General features: G+C 39.7%; 1 long non-coding RNA gene across 1 annotated transcript; it reads right to left on the reverse strand.

The window, feature by feature from the left end:
* Positions 1-7,994: 7,994 nt before the first annotated feature.
* LOC130019984 (uncharacterized) lies at positions 7,995-10,811 on the reverse strand. Its single transcript, XR_008791946.1, has 3 exons — positions 10,645-10,811; positions 8,784-8,966; positions 7,995-8,107 (listed from the first exon to the last, which is right to left on the reverse strand). It is a non-coding gene; the product is annotated as an uncharacterized LOC130019984 (long non-coding RNA).
* Between the last annotated feature and the right edge of the window lie 8,786 nt (positions 10,812-19,597).

The following is a 19,597-nucleotide window of genomic DNA, read 5'->3' on the forward strand; positions in this document are numbered from 1 at the left end:
GGTAACTCACAGTTCCAGAAGGCTGAATCTAAATGTTGGACATGGGAGTCTCCTGGTGGACAGTTCCACTACGAAATTGACCACATCATATACAATTGACGGTTTTGTCTGACCAATGTCGCTATTGTCCAAAAATTCCAAAGGGAGTGGACCACCGTCTCCTTTGCGCAAAATTCTACTTCATGGAGTGGGGAGAAAGGGCTGCAAAATTTAAAAAGTGAACTCCCAGAATGACCACAAACTGGGAGCTCTTTGGCACTATTGTGGCAACATGGGAAGATACCGTCATTGATGACATCAATGAGGACTGCAATTGACTGGTTCAGTACCTCCATGATTGTTTGAGGGACACTGAGACAGAAAGCCACAAGAAGACACCTGTCTTCGGAAACTCTCGAGCTCATTCACCAACGTGGTTTGGCTTGAGCCTCAAGCTTTCTGAGCATGCACAGCAGTGAAGAAAAGCAATAAAGGAAGACCTCAAAGAGAGAAGAGCAGCATTGTTGGCTGATGCAGCAGAAGCCAGGAAAAGTATTTGCAACTCCTGCCTATCCATCGTGAACTACAAGACCAAGGTTACTACCCTCTGATGTTCTGATGGATCTATCATATCTTACAAAAGGGCAATGAAGAACTGACTTCTACTTGGGTCTCTTCAATAGCCACGTCCATCTGCCCACATACAAAATTCCACAGGATGGATATGTCCTTCCCAGTGTTCTCCCTTCTGAAATCCGACACGCCATTTTGTCAGTAAAGAAGTGAACAGCACCTGGCCTAGACAAGGTCAGATCCAAACACCTTAAGAATTTGCCATCAGTACTCATCAATACACTAGCTCAGCTCTTCACATGCTACCTTTCTGAATGCAAGGTTCCGCCCCAGTGGAAAACCAGTGGAACCATTCTGTTGTAGAAAAAGGGAAACATTCACCACATTGGCAACTATCGCCCGATAGTTGTCTGTTGTCTGTCTTCTACAAACTGTTCACTGGACGCATCCTGAATAGGATTGGCAGAACACTAGACAAAGGACAAACGTTAGCAAGCCGGGTTCCTAAAAGAATTGAGCATGATCAACCATATCCACATGGTGACCAAGCACATTGAGGTTGCTTGGGAGTTCAGGATGCCACTCTGTCTAATGTTCATTAATTTAAAAAAGGCCTTTGATTCTGTTGAGACTGAAGTGGTCATCGAAGACCTAGCCAAAATGGGCGTTCAAACTCAGTACACAGGATTCTCTGTGAGCTGTATTATGAATTCACCACCAGGATCTCACCATTCTATTAGGAAGTGATCATTGACGTTAGGAGAGGGGTTCGGCAGGGTTATACATTTTATCCAAAACTCTTCAGTGTTATCCTCGAGAATGTCTTGTGATGACTGGCATGGGAAGGAATAAGAGTGAAGATAGATGGTCAGCAACTGCACCACCTCTGCTTTACTGATGACATCTTTCACAATTGAGAATAACTAAAATTGGTTTTACTAAATCTCAACAACTCTTTTTCTTCAAACATTTCTGAATTTTTTTTAAAGAAGGAAAAAGGAAAAGGAAAAAGAACACAAAACAGCACGAATCTAACTTGACAAAAAAAAGGTAGCTAGTAATTTTCCATATACACATTCCCTTCCCTGATACCATTACTTCTCCACAAACACTGAAATTCCACGCCAGTTATATGGACTGTGGGGTATGCACCCCAATGAATGGAAACTTCATATCAATGGGATACCACGGCCCAGTTTCCTCATATTTTGGGTTGTAGCAACAGTGTCTGAACTTGCAGAAAATAATTAGAAAGAAATAGGACCCCAAAGAACTAAGTCTGAAGTCCTTTCTGCAGTAGCCTAAGAGGGTCAAGGGTCCTGCCCTTACTTCAAACCAGTGGTTCGGACTAGTACTGGCCCTAAAGCCAATATGCATCCTGCTGCATTTTTTTCTAATATTTTTCCTAAAGTCTTATTAGCATAACTCTCTATCTTCATAATCATACGGAATATCAAGTGCTGGAACTCAGGAGATAGAAGGTAAGGTAAGGTAAAGGCCCTCCCGTTGATCATCGATTTGCTCGAGCGGGCCCAGTACCATCTCCATTGGAGACTTTGTTGTTACTGTGTCTGGCATATCGAATACTCTCGGTAGCTTGCCGGGCTCTCCGAGAGGGGCGGAGGAATTGAACTCAGGTTGGCCGCGTGTAAGGCGAACGCCCTACCCGCTGTGCTCATTTAAATTTTACTTTCCACTTAGATGATTATGAGATATGTGAGATGTTTCCTATAAAGTTATTCACCATTTTAAATTCAAAAGGGAGATTTTCTTTCCTGTCCTTACCTTGGAGGTCTTCGGCTGCCAGAGCCCTGGTCGGGGCGGGTAGGAAAGCTCAACCCGCTCCCCTCCAACCGGGCCCCGGCGAGGAACAGCCAGGCGCGGGGGCAGAAGACCTCCAGACCAGCCACCACCATGTTGACCACTCTCCGCACACATGAAGGTACTGGCAGAGGGACAAATCCACGCGGGTTCCGGGGCCGAGATCTCCCAGCCTACTCGGATTGGAGTCGAGCATCCTCCACCCAGATCCTCCAAATTCCAGTAGGCAGGGGTCACACCCACCACCTGGCCCCCTGGCGCCGTGTAATCCCATCAGCGGCCAAGACTCAGAGACTATAAAATCCAGCTTCTGGAACCGTGCGGCCACATTTGCGGCCGCGCAACATCTTATCAAGACATCTTTTTATGACATCTTATTATCTCATTCCTACTTTGGACAAACTTGCAGGCTATAGAATGTAGCCTGCCCACAGGGCAGAGACTGGCAAACTCCCCGTGGCGTACCAAATATGCCAAATACCAGTAACAATGATGGGTCTCATTCTCCTAAAGAGCCTTGAATATAATCTCAGGGTTAAGATGAAAGAGACATTACTGGGGCCTGCTCGAGGCAATCGACGAAAGGGGCTACTGTAAGACAAGGAAAAAACCCTCCAAACTCAACAAAATCTTACAGAAAGATGACACAAACCCCATGACAATAATCTCTCTCAACATCAATAGTCTAAATTTACCAATTAAGAGACACAGAGTGGCAAAATGAACTCAGAGAATGAACCCAACATTCTGCTGCCTAGAAGAAGCACATCTAAATAGTCAGAACACACACAGACTCAAAGTAAAGGATGTAAAACAATCCTGCAAGCAAATAACCCCTCAAAGAAGCTGGGGTGGCCTTACTTGTGTTGGACAACATAGATTTCAGTTTGAAAAAGATTACAAGGGACAGTGAAGGGCCTTTTTAAAATTAATAAAGCGATGTGTACAGCAGGAAGAAATTACACTCCTAAACGTATACACAACCAATGAGGGACTAGTCAAATACCTACAACAACTGCTAACACACCTTAAGAAGGATATTGCAAGCCAAACAATAGTAATTGGAGACTTCAACACTGTCATATCACCTTGGGATAGAACAAGAAAATTAAAACTCAGCAAGAAAATAATGGTTCTGAAAGAAGAAATAGAAGAAATAGGGCTAATAGATCTATACAGGACTTTATATCCCCCACCAAAAAAAAATTACGCATTCTTTTCCAGTGCACATGGAACATTTTCTAGAATAGACCATGTGCTGGGCCACAAAACATACCTCATCAGAATCAGGAAGATAGACATTGTATCAAATATCTTTTCAGATAACAATTCACGGAAGATAAGATAGAAGTTAATCACATAGAGACACGGAGAATTAAATCAAACACCTGGAAATTAAACAAGTCAATATTTAACAATGAGTGGGTCAGAAAAAAAATCAAGGAAAAAATCAAAAGATACTTGGAAACAAATAAGAATGAAGACAAGAGCTACCAGAACTGTGGGACGCAGCTAAAGCCATGTTAAAGGGAAAATTTATAGCTCTGCAAGCATTACTCAGGAAGGAGGGCCCACATGAACAAGTTGACTTCACAGCTAAAGATCTTAGAAAAGGAACAGATGACTGGTTAAAGAAACTTTGGTACATCTACACAATGGAGTACTATGTAGCTGTTAGAAAAGAGGAAGTCATGAAATTTACATACAAGTGGTACAATATGGAGAGCATCATGCTAAGCGAAATGAGTCAGAAAGAGAGGGATAGACATAGAAAGATTGCATTCATCTGGGGGATATAAAGTAACAAAGTATGAGATTAATACCCAAGAATAGCTGAGATCAGCACCAGGAGGATTACTCCATAACTTAGAGGCCAGCCGGGTATCCTAGAGGAAAGGGCAGTTCAGATAGAGAAGGGAGCACCAAATAAAGGATGTTTGGAGGATCCTCCCAGGAGGGGAGATGCATGTCGAAAGTAGACTATGGACTGAACATGTTTGCCACTCAATGCCTCTTTTGCAGACCACAACACCCAAAAGGAGAGAGAGAACACAGGGGATTGTCCTGCCACAGAGACAGGGGGGATGGGGGGATGGGGGTGGGAGGGATATTATCCATGGTGGTGGACAATGGGCACTGGTGGAGGGATGGGTATCTGATCATTGTATAATTGAAACCAAAGCACAAAAAATTGTAAATCTACAACTGTAAAAAATAAAATAAAATAAAGAAAAATAATGCTTTTATGCTGAAAAAAAAAGGACCAACAAAGGAACCCAAGAGACACGGAAAACAAAAAAAAATTTCGAAAGATGAATGAAACCAAGAGCTGGTTGTTCGAGAAAATAAACAAGATTCATAAACCACAAGCGAAAGTCACAAAGAGAGAGAGAGAACTCTAATAAGCCGAATGAGAAACGAAAAGGGGGACACCACAAAGGAAAACAAAGAAAGTCAGAAGATTATCAGAGAATATTTTGAAAGTCTGTAATGCCACAAAATAAGAGAATCTAGAAGAAATGGATAAATTCCTGGATTCCTGTAATCTCCCAAAGTTGAACCAAGAAGATCTGGAATACCTGAATAGATCTATTAATCAAGAAATTAAAACTGTAATCAAAAGTCTTCTCCAAAACAAAACATGATGTATTCACTAGCGAATTTTTAAAAACATTTAAAGAGGACCTATTGCCAGTTCTTCTCAAGATTTTCAAAGAAATTGAAGAAACAGAAACTCTCCCAAACAGTTTCTTTGATGCTCATAACTCTCTAATTAAAAAGGAAACAAAGACATCACAGAAAAGAAAACTAAAAGCTGATATCTCTGATGAACATGGATGTGAAGATTCTTAACAAAATACTAGAAAACAGAATTCAACAACTCATCAAAAAGATCATACACCATGACCAAGTGGGATTCATCCCGGGGATGAAAGTATGTTTTAACATTGAGAAAACAATCAACATAATCCATCATATCAAAAAAAGAAAAGATAAAACCATATGATCATATCTACAGATGCAGAGAAAGCTTTGAAAAGATACAGTACACATCTTTGATGAAAACTCTTGCCCAAATGGATATAGAAGGGACTTTCCTCAACTAGTTAAAGCCATCTACCACAAGCCTATGGCCAGTATAATCCTCAGTGGGGAAAAACTAAGAGCCTTCCCTCTAAGATCAGGGACGAGACAAGGATGCCCACTCTCTCCACTGCTGTTCATTATAGTACTGGAAGTACTTGAAATAGCAGTTATACAAGAAAAAGATATTAAGGGCATTCAGGAAGGAAAGGAAGAAATCAAGCTCTCACTATTCGCAGATGATATGATACTATGCTTAGAGAACCCTAAAATCTCTACCAAGAAACTCCTAGAAACAATAAACTTGTAAAGTTGCAACTATAAAATTAATACCCAAAAAGTTCATGGCTTTCCTATACACAAATAATGAGAGAGAGATAGTGACATGAAAAACAATTCCGTTCACAATCATGCCTCAGAAAATCAAGTACCTAGGAATCAGAATTAACTAAATACATAAAAAACCTGCACAAAGAAAACTACAAAACGCTACTTCAGGAACTAAAAGAGGACATGAGGAAATGGAAAGATATCCCCTGCTCATGGATTGGGAGAATTAACATTGTCAAAATGGCAACACTCCCCAAAGTGTTGTACAAATTCAATGCGACTCCAATAAAAATACCCATGACATTCTTCAAAGAAATGGAGCAAACACTCCTGAAATTCAGATGGAAAAATAAGCTCCCACAAATAGCTAAAGCAATTCTTGAGGAATAGAATATGGTAGGAATCAAACTCCCCAACCTCAAACTCTACTACAAAGTGGTAATAATTAAAACAGCATGGTACTGGAACAAAGCAGAGGCGCAGACCTATTGCACAGGGGTAAATGTACTGACTCCCCGTCCCCCAAATATGATCTGCTAATCTTCGATAAGGGAGCAAGAAATGTGAAGTGGAGCAAGGAAACCTCTTTAACAAATGGTGCTGGCAAAACTGGACAGCTACATGCAAAAAAATGGGCTCAGATCTCTACACAACACCATGTACAAAAGTATGAAAAAATGGATTAAAGACCTCAACATCAGAGCGGAATCCATAAGGTACATTGAAAAATTGGTTGACCAAACCCTCCAAAACATTGAAGCTAACGGTATCTTCAAAGATGACACACCACTGCTCAAGCAAGGGAAAAAAGAGATAGACAAATGGGGACTATCTTAAACTAAGAAGCTTCTGCACCTCAATAGAAACAGTGACCAGAATAGAAATACAGTCTACATAATGGGAAAGGATATTCATCCAGTAAACATCTGATAAGGGGTTGATATCAAGGATATATAAAGGACTGATTGAAATCCACTACAAGAAAACATCCAACACCATCAAAAAATGGGGTGACTCAATGAACAGAACCTTTCTTAAAGAAACCAGAATGGCTTAAAGGCATATAACAAAATGCTCTAGGTCACTAATCATCAGGGAGATGCAGATCAAAACAACAATGAGATATCATCTCACACCACAGAGACTGGCCCACATCCAAAAGAACAAAATTAACCAGTGCTGGCACAGATGTGTCAAGAAAGTGACCCTCCTTCACTACTGGTGGGAATGGTTCAGTCCTTTTGGAAAACAGAATGGACGATTCTCAGAAAATTAGAAATTGAGCTCTCATTTGACCCAGCAATACCACTCCTGGGAATATATCCCGGAGAGGCAAAAAATTACTGTCGAAATGACATCTGCACTTGTATGTTCATTGCTACATTGTTCACAATAGCCAATATTTGGAAAACACCCAAGTGCCTGAGAACAGATGACTGGTTAAAGAACTTTGGTACATCTACACAATGGAATACTATGCAGCTGTTAGATAAGATGAATTCATGAAATTTGCATTAATTACTAGTGATTTACATGGAAAGTATCATGCTAAGTGAAATGAGCCAGAAAGCGAGAGAGAGACATAGAAAACTGTACTCATCTAGGACATATAAAGTAAAAATGGGAGACGAACACTCAAGAATAGTTGAGATAAGCAATGTGAGTTGTGGATCTCTGAGACTATAATTGCATCAACAAAATAGATTACATAAATTCTGAGTTCTGAGTAAATTTTGTTAGGTAGCACTTGAAAGTAAAGAGAATGGATTAATGAAGAAAAGTTTTATATAATGGTTTGCATTCAGGGATAACTCTTGGCAGCTTCAAGGACCATATGTGGTGCCCTAACCAGCTGTATGCAAGTCAAGTACCTTAACCTTGTACTATCATTTCAGCCCCATGTTTCACAAAATTTTAATGTGGCACATTTGCAATGTGATTTATGGATCTCTGAGACTGTAATTGTGTCAACATAGCAGGTTACATAAATTCTGACCTGAGTAAAATTTGTTAGGTAGCACTTGAAAGTAAAGTTAAGAAGAATGGATTAATGAAGAAAAGTCTAAATAATTGTACATATTTTAAGTTTATGACTGCTTAGATAAGATTTCAAATATTTTTTTGTTCACACTTTGGATATGTCAGGTTTCCATTCGTACAGGTTGCTTGAAATGATTTCTGTTTCGGTCTGTTTTTGATACCCATGTTTACACATAAATTTAACAGTTTCCCCCCCATTGAAAATAAATCTCTTTTCCTCTTCTCTCTTGTATTTGTATATTATGTTTATCCATGATGTCTTCTGATATCACACAAGAATCTGAAGGCAAAAATATAAGACATTAAGAGTATACAAGAAATTTCCATTTAACTTCAGACTATCAAATACAGTCTTCTCTGACTCAAGAATTAAATATCAAACATTTTACACATGCAAAATACATTGTATGTATTGAAATTATTTAAATTGTGAATCAAGTAAAATGGTACTAGTTTAATTTGTTAAAATAATATGAATTAAAGATATATATGTCAAATATCTTAATAAGGACTGTCCTGTAGCACTTTCCTCCCATTGTTCATAGATTGGCCCAAGCGGGCACCAGTAATGTTTCCATTGTGAGACTAGTTGTTCCTGTTTGGGGCATATCGACTACGTCAGGGTAGTTTGCCAGGCTTTTCCATGTTGGCGGAATACTCTTTATAGCCTGCCAGGCTCTCTGAAAAGGGTGGAGGAATCGAATCCTGGTTGGTTGCATGCAAGGCAAACCCCCTACCCGCTATGCTATCAAGCTGGCCCATCTTAATAAGAGTTTTCATTAAAGAAACTTTCTTTGCCTTTATTACTTAACTAAGAACATTTTATATTCTTCTATAATAATAATCACCAAACATTCAACAGAGCACTAGTTTTTCATTCATGAAAATTTTATTTGAAACAGTAAAACTTCACATTAATTTTTTTCTGAATGCAAGAGAATATGTAAAATACTTACCTAAACATTCTGGTGGTATTGTCCACTTTCCTTTATTACATAGTATGGTACTATTTCCCTGTTGTTTATAGTAGGACTGACATTTGTACTTAACTAATGATCCTGGAACATATTCTTCTAAAGGCATTGAGGTAATGTCTCCATTGTCAATGGCTGGAGGGTGTCCACATTTTTCTTTAGGATCTACAAGTATGTATTTAATGTCATTTATCAAAGATTAACAAATTATTTATTGTATAACATTTAGTATCTATATCAAAGAGCATAGTAACTTAAAATAAAGCAAATAAAAATAGCATAATATGGTTATTATGATGTGGTTAATATTTGCCAGTGATTGAAAAAAGGATGGCAACATGCAAGTCCGGAGCTTTTAATTCCTATCTTTCTAGAGGCCCTAAATGGGGTAACTTTTTCTCCTGAGTTGAAATACTTTCTTCTTTGGAAGTAGGTGCAGGGAATAATTAAAAACTAGTAAGAACTTTGAATACTACAGTTTCTTCACTCAATTCTGAGGTCCATTTTTGGGGGTGCTTTGCCTTCTGTTCTTAGTATATCAGACGTATAATGTTGAAATGCTTCATAGAATCCAGTCTCAAGAGATCCTCTCTTTAAATCTGGTTTAAATTTCCAGTCTGATGTCATCATTTACACAAAGGTGATAAATGTATGTTTCTAATTAGTTCCATATATTCAGCTCTGTATCTTATATATCTAAATCTACATTTTTCATGTTTAACTCAGTCAAAATATGTTCCAGTGAAAACATTTTTCAGTCCTCCCCAGTAAAACCATTACACATTCCTCTCTCTCAAGCCAGCACCACCTTAAAATTGTATTTCTATTTACCTGATTGCTTAAAATCAGTCATATGATTGATTCTTTAACTTTGCCTATAATACTTGATAGTAAAAAAAATGCCAGAACAGATCTCGAATATGTTTTCTGCTGTGTCTCCTCAGCCCTCACCCTATTTTATCCCTGCCATTTATGCCTTCCAAGGACTACTAAACATTCTTTTGCCTGCTGCAAGTGTAACCTTAGGTCATTTTCTCTTTGTTTTCTGTTTAGTCCTTGTTCATAAAATTCTTCTATATCTTTAAGTGTTATTTAACTATAGAGTAAGTTGCATGTTTATATTAATGTTAGCATTTATGGTTTGATGTGCAGGACTTTTTCACCTCCAAACCATCAAAGTGCCCAAGATTGTTCACCTCTGTCCCTATGTCACTTCTAGTTCACCACTCCATTTCCCAAATCTTTTCCTCATGCTCGGTAATTGGCATGTTGCAACTCAAGACAAAGGGTTTGTCATTGTTTAATATTGCCCATGCCCTTGTTTTGTGTTTCTATATACTACAGGTGAATGAGTTCTCCCAGTATTTGTCCTTCTCCCTCTGACTTATTTTGCTTAACATGATACCTTCCAGTTCCAAACAATTTGCAGTGAACTATATGATTTCATCTTTCTTATGACTGCATAGTATCCATTGTGCATATATGTCACAACTATTTTATATAGTAATGCTGATATAAAGCCACAATTTTGTTGTAAAATAGCTGAGGAAGTTGAAAGAAGTCAAAATTCAATAAAGCATGCTAAGTTTTAAACAACATGGATACATGCAGTAGTGTGACAAAAACAATCATTCTTTAATCATATGCTTTAATCTTTACATGACACCCTCCAGGAAGCAGCCATAAGTCATGATTTGATTATTTATGTCTAGGCCTTAATCACTCTTTCTTTTAAGTTTAGTTATTAAAAGATAATACTTTTAAATAAGTGTTTCTTGCAAATAACTCGAGGAAAGTGCTCGTTTGATATTCTCAGAAAGAACAGCTGAAAAATAGAACTTACCAAAACATGTTGGTGTATCAGATCAGCCACTGTCACCACATACTATGGTCCCTGAGGTGTTTCCATGTTTGTTTTCATATCCAGGGTGACAGTCATACTCCAGATGGTCATTGACCCTAAACCGTTTGCCACAACTCTGTGTTCTGGCATTCTCAAATGTTGGTCTATAACAGAATTCTAAAGCTTGATAGAGTTAGATATTTCATTCTAATGTTGTTTAGAGGCAATTTAGTTGAGCAACTCTTATTCCAAAGTGATAATAGTGAATTGTTTAGCATGTAATTTTAGAGTATCAAAATAAAAAATCTGAAAACAAAAGTGATAAACCATTGCCTTGAAAGTTACACAAGATGGAAAAGAAAGTTTTTTTTTAAACAGCCTTGAAAAATTGAAGCACATTTACCAATTTAATTATATTTATGTATATAAGCATGCAAATTAAAAACATGAACCATTATAGATACGCTTTATTCTGTAGTACATTTTATTCTGTAGGAGATTATAAATATAACACTTTTTGAATTATGATTCCAAATCATAATAGTTGTGAAATATATGCAAGAATAAATGTTTCAATTAAATGAGAAGTTTAATTTTCAATAATGCAATTAAATTGTCATTTTATGAAACTCTACTTTTTAATATATGAGTTTTCAAAACAAAACTTATTTTGTTTTTGCAAATATTTTGCTAATGGAGATGTATTCTTTCGTACTTACCAAGTTGAATATATATAGTCTTATTACTTATAAGTAGTGAAAAAAATATAAATAGAAAAATGTCATTTTTCATTTTTACTTACTACAGTGATTTTAATAAAGGTATTCTTGTCAAATATTTTGTTAAATACCATATAAGTGCATCAGTAAATTATTGATAAATATTTTATATTCATCTTTATGTTAGATATAATTTGCTAGATATCCTGACAGATTTAATTTTTAGAAAGTAAAGTAAAAACTAGTAAAATAAATATTATTGTATGCAGCCAACATGGCTGACCAGTGTTCGATTCCTCTGCCCCTCTCGGAGAGCCCAGCAAGCTACCAAGAGTATCTCGACCACATGGCAGAGCGTGGCAAGCTACTGTGATGTATTGGATATGCCAAACACAGTAACAATAAAGTGTCCAATGGAGGCATTACTGGGCCCGCTCGAGCAAATCGATGAACAACGGGAGGATAGTGACAGTTGACATAGTAACCAATAATTTATTTTTGTATAATAAATTCTTATTAATTAATTATACTATTAGACATATTTCTTATAGAAATATACTATTTAAGCTAGTATTTTTGTTTATACTAGTATAAGCATTAAAGACATTTTCTCTTTTACAATAAATGTGTTGTATTGGTTAATTGATCACAATTTGCTCTAACTATATGCTATGTGGGGCAAATTTGTCATATTTTCTTCAATTCCTATTCATTGTCAGCATAGCACTGTAGCACTGTCCTCCCAATGTTCATCGATTTGCTAGAGCAAGCCCAGTAACATCTACATTTTGAGACTTGTTACTGTGTTTGGATTATTGAATACGTCACGGGTAGCTTGCCAGGCTTTGCCCTGCGGGTGCTACACTCTCGGTAGCTTGCTGGGTTCTCTTCGAACCTGGCTTGGCAATGCGGGCCACGCACAAGGCAAACGCCCTACCACTGTACTACTGCTCCAGCCCCATTGTCAGCATACAGTGTAAAAAGAAAAAGAAATAAAATAAAACATTGAAATGTATATTTTATTAATTTCAGTTAAGTATCATGAAAATAAAATCACTGAGTATATTTGTGAAAACACAAAATAAATTGAGAAAATATTTTCAGAAAATCATAATAAACACCAATGTATTGTGCCAGGACACTTTTTAACACAGTAATTATTTGGTCTTATCTAGATAATTTTCTGTATCGACTAACTATAAACTCAGGAAAACTTTCTAGTATCAGGCACATTTCCAGAGTGTGTCTAGGCTATAATAATAAAAATACAAATTATATTTATATAATTGCCAAATTATGTACCACAAAAACATGTCTTAACTTCTAAGGCATAATTTTTATTTTGGGGGAACAAAAACTGCATGAATTCTGCTCTGCTGGAAACAGACATAGCAAATCACATAGATCTCAGGTATAAATGTTTGAGTACAAACTAGTATACACATAAGTTTCTGGTTTTGATTTTTGGTTTTGAGGCCACACCTAAAAGTGCTCAGGGCTTACTCCTGGCACTGTCCCAGGGATCACTCCTGACAGGCTTAGGGAATGAGTCATCTGGGTGCAAGGCAAGCGCTCTATGTTGTACTCTCTCTCCCCGGGCTCCTAGATTCTAAGTAATAAATGCTACTTAATAGTTTCTAAAGCAAAAATACATTGTATAACAGAGATAACTGAAACTGAAAGATGGGCTCATATTTTACTGAACAGTTTATTTTAAAACGCAATAATGATCGAATTATGTAAGGACTTATAACTTTTCTTCTAAATGAAAGTACATCAGCATGCTCTCTCCAATTGCAAAAGCAGTATGTTAAAGATGTTTTGTAGAACTATCTTTAAGATAATTAATACTGCTATAATGACTCACTAATGCAGATAGGTTAAAGACATCGTCCACTCTGCTGACTGTATTTGATCCTGATTGTTTCACTGTTTGCTGTTATATGTCCCGGTTTGCACTTACATTGTGTTTACTTATTTTAGGAATATGCAATGTCAGCTTCATTAAAAAAAACCCAAACTGTATTGCACATATTGTGAACATGTCTTAAAAGGAAGACAACAAAGTAAATGCAAAATATCCTAAGATGCTACTGTGAAAAACTCTATCCCACTAAGCTGGAGAACCTTGAAGAAAAGAATGCAATCTTAGAACCCTGCAGTCCCCCGAAATTTATTTAGGAAGAAGTAAAAATGAGAGAGCAAAAGAAAAGACCTGGCAGAAGTCATACATCACTTCACTTAATCACTTAATCTCCATTATTCATCGATTTACTCGAGCGGGTGCCAGTAACGTCTCCATTCATCCCGGTTGCGTGCTAGCATAGCCCAATGGTATCTGTTCGTTCTAGGAACATGCAGAGCCTCAAACCGATCATTCAGGGTCTTGACGAAGAAGTCTGACCATCTTGTAGGTGGGCGTCCACGTGATCTTTTGATGTCCCGTGGAATCCAATCAGTAATGGCTCTAGTCCAGCGGTTGTCTATAAACCTCATTACATGTCCAGCCCATCTGATTTTTGATGTCTTGGCAAATGAGACAGCGTCCCTGATTCTTGAGAGTTGACGAAGATCAGAACTCCGGATTCTATCTCTCATTTGAGTGAATCATGATATTCCAAGCATAGCTCTTTCGATTCCTCTTTGAGAGACCCGAATAGCACTCTCATCCTGTTTTCGTAGGGTTCAGGTCTCTGAGGCATATGTTAATGCAGGAAAAACAGTGGAATCAAAGAGATGTGCTCATAGCTGGAGGTTCTTTGTCCTTTTAGTTATTTCTTCAATGTTCTTGAAGGCATTCCAAGCCGCTCTCTTCCTCCTGCGCAACTCAGGTGCCAGGTCATTCATCATGTTGATTTCATGACCTAGGTATATGTAACTGTTGCATTCAGAGATGGTGGTTCCATTGAGAGAGAATGGAGCGTCAGGAACTGGGAGCTCTTTGGCTCTGTTGCAGCAACATGGGAAGATGTCGTCATTGACAACATTGACAGCACCTCCATGATTGTGTGAGGAATGTCAAGAGAGAGATAACCACAAAAAAATGCCTTTCTTCGAACACTCTTGAACTTATTCGCCAACGTGGCTTGGCACATGCCTCAGGCAACCACAAGCGAACATCTGAACTGACAAAACAGTGCAGAGAAGCCATCAAGGATGACCTCAAAAACAGGAGAGCAGCAGTACTGGTAGATGCGGCAGAAGCTGGGAAAAGCATTCGTAATGCCCGCCTGTCCTTCACCAACTACAAAACCAAGATGACTGCCCTCCGACATCATGATGGATCTATCACATCTTCCAGAAGGGCAATGGAGATTATTCATGACTTCTACTCAGATCTCTTTAATAGCCACATCCACTTGCCCACATACCACATACCACATGATGGATATGTCGTTCCCAATGTTCTCCCTTCCGAAATCCAACATGCCATCTTGTCGGTAAAGAAACAAAGAGCACCTGGCCCAGACAAGATCAGACCTGAACACCTGAAGAACTTACCATCAGTACTCATCAATACATTGGCTCGGCTCTTCACACGCTACCTGTCTGAATGCAAGGTTCCATCCCAATGGAAAACCAGCAGGACTGTACTACTATACAAGAAGGGAGACATTCACGACATTGACAACTATCGCCCAATCTGCCTATTGTCTGTCGTCTACAAACTGTTCACTCGAGTCATCCTGAATAGGATTAGCAGAACACTAGATGAAGGACAACCATGTGAACAAGCCGGATTCCGAAAAGGATTCAGTACCATTGACCATATCCACATGATTACTAAGTTCATTGAGGTTTCTCGGGAGTTCAAGATGCCACTCTGTCTAACGTTCATTGATTTAAAGAAGGCCTTTGATTCTGTTGAGACGGAAGCGGTCATGGAAGCCCTAGCCAATCAGGGCATACAAACTCAATACATCAGGATCCTTCATGAGCTCTATTGTGGATTCACTACCAAGATCTCACCATTCTACAAAGAAGTAATCATCCATATCAAGAGAGGGGTTCGGCAGGGTGATACCATTTCACCAAAACTCTACAGTGCCACCCTCGAGAACATCATGCGACGACCGGAATGGGAAAACATGGGAATGAAGATAGATGGTCAGCAACTACACCACCTCCGCTTTGCTGATGACATCATTCTAATAGCACCAAACATCAGCCAAGCGGCACAAATGCTGAACGACTTTGACCGTGAATGTGGAAAGGTCGGACTACAGCTGAATCTTATGAAGACAATGTTTATGAGAAACAGCCTTGTTCCTGACGCTCCATTCGCTCTCAAATTCATACATAAGTACAATAAAATAGCGATTTAAGATGTCCCTGAAGAACAATACCTCAGGTTCTGATAGGATCACTATCACTAAGTTCACCAAAACTTCAAAAAAGACTAGCTACAATCCTCAATGCTTACCTGACACTTTTCGTTGCGTTATTTAAAAAAAAAATGTGTATATTCACACATAGAAAGTCTAGCAATTAAATCAGTCCATTATAAAAAGAAGAAAACAGTTGATATGAACTATGTGTAATTGATACAAATCAGTTTAAAAAGGAACATAAAAATTTGGGTCTCAGACTCCTTTAATTACTGGTATGGATGCATCTGCGAGGGGCGGGGGCGATCAATGATCCTCTGTACATGCCATCATGCTCTCCCCATTTTCTCCCACTAGTATTGTGTTGCTATCCATGTCTTCCTTCAAGTCTATGTTTAGTTGCTTTAACCACATTGCTGGTCCCTCACTGAGCATATATATTTAGGAGTGTAAGTTCTTCCTGCTGTATGGATCACTTGATCAATAAGAAATGAACTTCACAGTCTCTTGTGACCTTCTTCAGTTTGAAATCATTGTGTCTGATACCAAAATGGCCACCCCAGCTTTTTTATTGGCATTGTTTGCCTGTAGAATTGTTTTCCTGACTTTGACTCTGAAGCTGTTTGCTCTGACTGTTCAGATGTGTTTCTTGCAGGTAGCGGAATGTTGGGTTCAATTTTCTGATCCATCCTGCCACTCCATGTCTTTTAATTGATGCATTTATACCATTGATGTTCAAAGAGATTATTGTTATGTGGTTTTGTCACATTTTTCTGCCAAAATTTGGTATATTTGAGGGCCTTGTTTTGTCTTAAAGTGGCCCATTTAGTTGTTCTTGTAACCATGGTTTTGAGTCTATGAAGTCTCAGAGCTGTTGTTTGTCTATGAAACTGTGTGTTCTTCCTTCTGATATGAATAAGAGCCTACCTGGGGAAAGTACTTTTGGTGAGGCATTTATTTCGTTGAGTTTTTTTCCTATATCGCACCACTGTTTTTGGGCTGTGAAGGGTTCATCAGACAAGTCGGCTATGAATCTTATGGATGTATATTTATAGGCATTTTATTTTTTTGATCCTGCTGATTTCAGAATTTTGTCTCTGTCTAAGGTTTTTGTCATTTTGATCGATGTGTCTTGGGGTATTTTTTATTTGGGTTTCTAGTAGCTGGTAACCTTTAACCCTGCTGAATTTAATCACATGTCTTCTTCAGCTCTGGGAATATTGTAGCAATGATGTCTTTGACACTTTTTACTTCATCAGGGTTTTTTTCTTGTCCCTCTGGGACTCTGATAATTCTTATGTTATTTCTTTTGGCTTTATCCCTATCTTCTCTTGACATCTGTTCTCTGGTTGGGAGTCTCTTTTCCATTTTCTGCTCTTTTCTGGAGAGTCTCTGCACTTGATCTTCAAGCTCACTGATTCTATCCTCAGCAGTTATTACTCTGCTGCAGAGGCCTTCCATATAGTTTTTCAATTCACTTACCAGGTTTTTCGTATCTGTCATTTCTCTTTGTAGTTTTGTTCGCATTGTCCCCATTTCTATTTTAAAATCCTCTTGTATTTTATTGGTGCTGTGTTCCATTGTGTCTTTTAGCTCCCTATGCATCCTCAGTAACTCACTTTTAAATTCCTGTCAGAGAGGTTGTCTAGCACTTCATTACTGTTGGGGTCATCTGGGCTAGTATCTTCACTAAGTAAGCTTGGTGGGATTCTGCATTGCTTTATCATTGTGACCTGTATCATTTAGACCTTCATGCTCTTTGTTACTATTGTGTTTTTGGAGTAATATTAATTGAGATGTGGGTAATGAGTTATTTGTTTAATGTGTTTCTGTTGACTAAGATGCCCTAGTGAATGTTCCACCTAAGAGGCTAATTTATGGTTCTTATGAGGTATTGAGGGGGAGAATAACAATGGGTGCGGCCCAGAAAGACCCCGACGCTGGGCAATACCTGGATTGGATGAGCGGAGGAGAAAGGGCAGTTCCCACTGGCCTTCTGTGTTCCTGTTTCCTGTCTCTCGCAGCTCTATGTTAGGAATGGTCCCTGCATCAGTAGCCTCAGTCTCGCGGCCCTCTAAAGGCCCCTTGTGCCCAGAGATACCTGGATCGGATGTGCGCAGAAAAATGGGTGGTCCTGTGGACCTTCTGCATTCCCGTTTCCCATCCTTCCCAGCTCTATGTTAGAAACTGGCCCTGCTGGGGCCTTCTCAGACTCTTGTCCCTGGAAAGGCCCCCTTTACCCCACAATATCTGGATTGAATTGGCTGAGAAGAAAGCGCATTTTCTGCAGGTCTTCTTCTTTCCCGGTTCTTGTCTCTTGCACATCTATGCTAAGTACCGGCCCTCTGTCTGTCTTCTCAATCTCGTGGCCCTGGAAAGGCCCCCTGCGCTCGGTGATGCCTGGATTGGATGGACGGAGGACAAAGGGCAGTTCCCGTGGGCCTTCTGTTTTCCAGGTACCCATCCTTCCCAGGTCTATGTTAGGAACTGTTCCTCCTCAGGACTTCTCATTCCCTCACCTTGGAAACGCCCCCTGTGCCCAGTGATACGTGGATCAAATCGGCGGAGGAGAAGGGGCAGTTCCCGCCAGACTCCTGCATTCCTGTTTCCTTTCTCGTGCACTTCTTGCACTAGGAACAGGCCCTGCATCAGTAGTCTCAGTCTTGCGGCCTTGGAAAGGCACCCTCCACGCAGCAATACCTGGATGGATTGGTGGAGGACAAAGGGTGGTTCCTGCGGGCCTTCTGTTTTCCAGTACCCATTCTTCCCAGCTCTATGTTAGAAACCATCCCTGTTTGGGCCTTCTCAGTCCCTTAGCCCTGGAAAGGCCCCCTGTACCAGTGATACCTGGATTGGATGGGCGAAAGACAAAGCGTGGTTCTCATGGTCCATCTGTTTTCCAGGTACCCATTCTTCCCAGCTCTATGATAGGAACCGTCCCTGCTCGGGCCTTCTTAGTCTCTTGGAACTGGAAAGGCCCCCTGTGCCCAGAGATACCTGGATTGAACTGGCGGATGAAAAAGGGAATTTCCCACCTGCCTTCTGCATTCCCATTTCCTGTCTCTTGCACCTCTATGCTAGGTAATGGCACGGCATCAGTCTTCTCAATCTTGTGGCCCTGGAAAGGCCCCATGCGCTTGGCGATGCCTGGATTAGATAGGTGGAGGACAAAGGGTGGTTCCTGTGGGCCTTCTGTTTTCCAGGTACCCATTCTTCCCAGCTCTATGATAGGAAGCAGCCCTTCTCCGGCCTTCTTAGTCCCTCAGCCCAGGAAAGGCCTCCTGTATCCAGAGATACCTGGATTGAATTGGTGGATGAAAAAGGGAATTTCCTCGCCGGCCTTCTTCATTCCCATTTCCTGTCTCTTGCATCTCTATGCTATATAATGGCCCTGGATCAGTCCTCTCAATCTCGTGGCCCTGGAAAGGCCCCCAGTGCCCAGCGATGCCTGGATTGGATAGGTGGAGGACAAAGGGTAGTTCCCGCAGGCCTTCTGTTTTCCAGGTACCCAATTCTTCCCAGATCTATGATAGAAACCAGCCTTCCTTGGGCCTTCTCAGTCCCTAGGTCCTGAAAAAGCCCCCTGTGCCCAGAGATACCTGGATCGAATTGGTGGATAATAAAGGGATTTTCCCGCTGGCCATCTACATTCCCATTTCATGTCTCTTGCACCTTTATGCTATATAATGGCCCTGGATCAGTCCTCTCAATCTCGTGGCCCTGGAAAGGCCCCCAGTGCCCAGCGATGCCTGAATTGGATAGGCGGAGAACAAAGGGGGGTTCCTGTGGGTCTTCCGTGTTCCTGTTTCCCATTCCTTCAGCTCTATGTTATGAACCGGCACTGCAAGGGTCTTCTCAGTCCCCAGATTTTTTTGTCTTAAAATAAGACGAAGGATATGACACACT

Source organism: Sorex fumeus, unplaced genomic scaffold (genome assembly GCF_029834395.1).
Source record: "Sorex fumeus unplaced genomic scaffold, SorFum_2.1 ptg000010l, whole genome shotgun sequence".
NCBI classification, from domain to species: Eukaryota; Metazoa; Chordata; class Mammalia; order Eulipotyphla; family Soricidae; genus Sorex; species Sorex fumeus.